Consider the following 5,695-nt stretch of genomic DNA (forward strand, 5'->3'; position numbering starts at 1 on the left):
GGCAACCAAGTTAAAACTTATAGTGGGATATTCATTATAGGTTTATATAAATAGCGCGTAATAAATACAGGTGTCGCCCTCTAGGAAACTAAAACAATTTTCCGTAAGGAATAAACAATATTTTTTATAATTTTTCATAAACGTCAAAAATGATATCAGTAGAGACTTGACATAATTTTTGACTTTATAATACGACTACACTGATATTTGTAACCTACGAGTATATTGATCCCATTATTCAAGGAAGTGATACTAAATCTGATATCAGAAAATATGGCGATTAATTTCAACAGTTTCCGGTGTTCTCATTAACGAAAAGTGAATACTAACAGCCAATAAGCGTACTTTGAACAGTACATTGCTCTTATATATTAATACAAAGCTTAAAGAATGATGTTATATGGTTTAAACTATTAATACTGGAAAAATTAAGGTGAATCCTGTGAAGATTTATTAATTTTGATTAACGACGACGTTCTTGATATCAAATTGCATAACGATTAGTATTAATATTGTCAAAAGATCTAAAAAGAGCATATTTAAACTATCGAGTTAATGATATCTTGAATTCATAATCAAGGGAGTATGGAGGCGCTACAGTTCAGAGTATGTTAACGAAATGGCGGAAGTAGTGGTAATATTATGGGACTGTTACTTAAAGAGATAAGGAAACGCAAAGTATTATTATTGGGGAATTTTAATATAGAAGGTATTGACTAAGAAGATAGAACAGCTGGTAGTAAAACGTAACAGCTGGTTGTAAAAGGTGATAATAATTATCACCGAATTAGAGGTTGGTAAAATATATAAGTGCCTCAGCTCTTTTGCGTACGAGCTCTTTTGGTGAAAAGATCCGTCTATGAGGAGAGGAACCTTATCAGGTCTTTTCAATATACCATGCTACTGCTTTAGAAGTAGATGGTATAAGTTTCGATGTTGTGTTGTATTGTTCCAGGCTCATTTCTTCAATAAGCACTGTTTATCCACAGATAGTTTCGCTAGTGTATCTTACATACCTGTTTAGTCTATAATGAGAACTATAAGTTCAAAAAGGGTTCTCAGGTCAGTGACACCTTTTACTAAAACAATGGAGGTGAATATACTCACTTCTCTTGTGCCGTTCTGTGTCTTTTAAAACAGAACAATATCAAGGCAGCTCTCGTACAAAAAAGTATGGTAGCTTCATAAGCTTTTAACTATTTTCGGAAATTTTAGCATCAGAGAACGAATATTATTTTCTTATTTTTTTATAAAATACCGATAGATATTTATCATTTCTCTTTTTCTTATAATGAACAGGGCGCTGTGAGATCTTAATGCTAACACACTGATTCAATATTGTTTGTCATTCGAACTTTATAAAAGAGCAGATTCTTGTTGCTGTTGATTTGTTTGTAGTCAGTAAATGTGTTCAGTGTTTAATAATATCACTGTATATTGCACTTAATCACTTGAAATTAGAAAAAACTAGATGAAAATAAACTTTGTCTATATTAGATATATGTTTAATTAAAAGAAACACACATATTAACCACAGTGAAAATTATTTAATTGTAAATATTTCATCCTAAGTATCTTAGGACATCATCAGTGCATTAGTTTAAAACAATAATAGGAATAACATACAGTTAGGGCGCATGATTACAATAGAATCTCATTAAACGTGCGTAACGTGTTACAAAAAAAAAAAAAAAATAAATAAATAAAAATTAATTATTTAACCCAATTTTGTATGACAATTTCCCATACTTTAAGAATAGTAAGAACGTCGTTGCGGTTTAAGTTTGGTCTGTGTAGTAGGGCTTCAGAACTTTCTTTGTATAAACGTTCATGTTTATATAAAGATCTATGTAAAAGTTTAGACTTTTCCCAATGGATCCTATGGTTTGGATTTTCAATTCCGTGTTGAGAGAGGCCAGATTTCTGCGGTTTAAAAAGACGAAGTTTATACAAAGAACGTTCTGAAGCCCTACTACACAGACCAAACTTAAACCGCAACGACGTTCTTACTATTCCTAAAGTATGGGAAATTGTCATACAAAATTGGGTTAAATAATTATTATTATTTATTTAATTTTTTTTTTTTGTAACACGTTACGCACCTTTAATGAGATTCTATACCCTAACTGTATGTTATTCCTATTGTTAGATCCTACTTCATCTTAATCTATACCTTGGATCCGATATATAGTTATTACGATTTTCTTAACTAGTTGATAGGTTGCAAGTTGATTTCTAATTCAAATATAAAGAAAATTTATATTTAAAGACTGCACCACTTTATGTCTGAATTAGTTCAAGAATTGAAGATAAACCAACTCTTAACCACCTTTCCCTTATATGTTTTTATTATATATACTGGCCGAGTATATTTAACATACTTAATTTACCCGCTTTAGTTCGAATATTTTATGAACGGTGCAGTAAAAGAGATTCAGGCAAAATACAACCTTGATTAACAAAAACAAACATTTAATTTTAGAATCACAAATTTTACACTTAAATTCAAATCAGTAATTAAGATATCACAAACATTTTAGCTTCTCTGATAAGTTCAATCATACAGACTCAGACAAAGGTAAATCTGTTATCTCTATATACAGTCTTCTCACAGTTCCTTAAGTTCCAAAATACAATAAAAATTTCAGTAACACCTCTTCACAAACAATCATCTTTAATTTTACACTTCAGCTAATTCTCCGCAATAGTTACTGTTAGTGTAGGGAAATTCTAGGATGAAACTCACACACTTCTCTGTATAGGAATATTAATGGTTGGAACAATCTTACCGATAATCTTCTTTCTTCATCAACTTACAAACAAACACTTTTTATAACTGTAAACATTTCAAACAGTATACACCACTCATTAAAATAAATCTTCTAAGCAATGATCTAAGCAATGAGAGAGAGAGAGAGAGAGAGAGAACTTAAAAATATATGGAAAGTTCACACCTCTCCGAAGAACTTAAACTCAACGTATATAGTTGAATGGTACTCTCCACAGTTCTTTATGGTGCAAGAACTCGAATTATCAAACAGAAAGAAGAACAAAGATTGGTAGACTTTAAATCAAGTATTTGAGAAAAATAAATAAAACGTTGTTGACTGAAATGAAAACCAATCAGGTGATCAGAGAAAAATTACACTGGAATATTTCAATAATAACAAAAATCAAATAAAACCAGTTACAATGGTATGAAGAGGTGTACTGAATACCTACGAAAAGGTTTCTCCAAAATTTCCATTTTGGAGAATTTTAGGAAGAGCAGAAGGAAAGAAGGAAGTCCTAGAAGGAAATGGATAGAAAACATCAACAAATCGGAACTATTACAAAGGTATAAATAACTTGGCTGCTAATAGATTCGACGGCACAGTTATTGTTCATGATAGTTTGAACTGCCTTAGGAGGATGAAGAAGGTGGTGAAGCTGCATGGTTTCTTCAGCTGTGGTTTGGTTAGCGAGAGGGTGACTGCGCAAGGCGATGTGACTGATATTACGCAGCTATGTAACTCGAAAGTAAGCAAGCGGTAAAATAGCCCCAGGCAAAGCCAGTTAGAGTAATAATTTTTACAAATATATATGTATTTAATATATATATATATATTTAACTCGTAGTATTAACTCGGTACTGGGATATGTTCATATTTATATATACTAACTATAACCGAGACTAGAATATCAATTAAATTTATTCAAAACGCAACATGTTTCATCGGATTGTCCGACTTCTTCAGGCGTGGGAACATAGAAAGCAATTAAACACTATATATACAGGTATATATATGTTAAAGATACCAAGCAATTTTAAATCTGGTTTTACTCCATTTCCCAAGTAAGCAAACAGACAAATAAGTCAAGTTTACGCCTGCACGTAATGCAAGTCTAGCTGATCCTGCACGTAGTGCAAGACCAAGGCAACTCATGGTAAAAGTAGATTAAGCTCTGATCACTAATCTTAATATTTACCCTTAATGCAAAGCACATCTCCTGGAGGAGATGTATGATGCTTTGTATTAAAGGCAAGGGGCCACTACCCAGACCGGTTTCGACCTTTATTGAGGTCTCATCAGTGGGAGACAGGCTAGAAATTCCAAGATTTTAGTAATACTGAGCTTATAAGTATTTTACCAGAACAAGTTACCATAAGGTGTTTTAACCTTATTAAATAAAAATCTCAGGAGGAGATATAAATGTAGAAAGTATTTTACCTTGGGTATAATAAATGTTAAAGATACCAAGCTATTTTAAACCTGGTTTTGAGTTGCCTTGGTCTTGCACTACGTGCAGGGTCAGCTAGACTTGTAACACTTGCAGGCGCAAACTTGACTTATTTGTCTGTTTGCTTACTTGGGAAATGGAGTAAAACCAGGTTTAAAATAGCTTGGTATCTTTTGATCTGCATGAGTACCACTGATGGTTTGTGCTTATGCTGCAGGAGTATTTTTCACGATGTCATCGTTTTTAACATACTGATATTATTTATTAAACCATATGCGCGAATATGCATTCTTGTTTTAAAAATTCCGGAAATTCGCCAATAACTAGAATCCAGTAGTACGCTTCTGGTTTTATTAGAACGTTACATGGCATTTTTTGATAATCCTACTCACGGAAAGTTACAATTCTCTCATACTTTTAATACGTAGATTGCGGACTTCTAATGAAATTCATTTGGCCCCTCAAGATGTTTACAAACGTTCCCGCAGTCCTTGTCAAATGATGAGTTATGGAGAAGTCATAAACAGATCTGGATACTATAAATCTGCTATTTCACACTTAATGATTCTTTATTAACCAGGGAACTGTAAGATATTCCTCATTAGAAAGACTAATACGCAATTTTCCTCGGGCATCATTTTATCAATGAGATAGTACTTTTTATTTCGAAAAATTAAATGGTGGGTAATCTTTTGCAATTCGTCCGATAACTTTCATGAACTGATTAACAAAGCTGGTTAGGGAACTGTCATAGCATAACATCTTGAGAGTTTTAAATTTTGTAAACCAGGATTTAGATGTCAATCTTCATTCACTACTCACAGAGTAATCTAGTGACATGGAAGTTTCATTAAAATTCAGATTTTAAGGAGATTTGGCGAGCCGGCTAAAGAAGGCTCTAAATCTATCGAATAAAACGAGGTCAGGTACTGAACTAAAGAAAGGTTTCTTAATTTTTCAACCCCTTAAGCAGTTGAGTTACGAGAGAAGTGTGTTCCACTGGGCGATCTGTTTTATGGGACTAAATATATTCCGGAGAAACATTTCATCTAAATCAAATGCAGTTCAGAAGCCCTTGGAGGTCTTCACTCGTCCAGAATCAGAATGATGCCATTCCAACGGAAGAACATTGCTTCGATCTTTAGGTCACACTACGAGGCAGTTCTAGTGCAGTTGCAGAATTCTATGTTTGGAGTTTACTACAATGTCATAAATCTTCCATATTATCGACTGCGATATCCTGTAAGGTTTTCGATCTAGATTCTAATTTCATGATTGTTCATCTCTGAACAATTTATGTCCCATTGTCGGTGCATTGAACAATATGTCCGATATTTAACTTATTATCAGCCCAACTGTGCAGCTTACAAAAACAAAAACATTTCGATATTATTATAACTCTTTTCGTCAAATCTTTATTGGGAGTTCATATATGTTTGTTTAGTTGGGATTATTGAGATAACACTTCCTTCTA

This window comes from Typopeltis vanoorti, chromosome 17 (assembly GCF_054136105.1).
Source record: "Typopeltis vanoorti isolate ZY-2024b chromosome 17, IOZ_Tvanoo_1.0, whole genome shotgun sequence".
In the NCBI taxonomy this organism is placed as follows: Eukaryota; Metazoa; Arthropoda; class Arachnida; order Uropygi; family Thelyphonidae; genus Typopeltis; species Typopeltis vanoorti.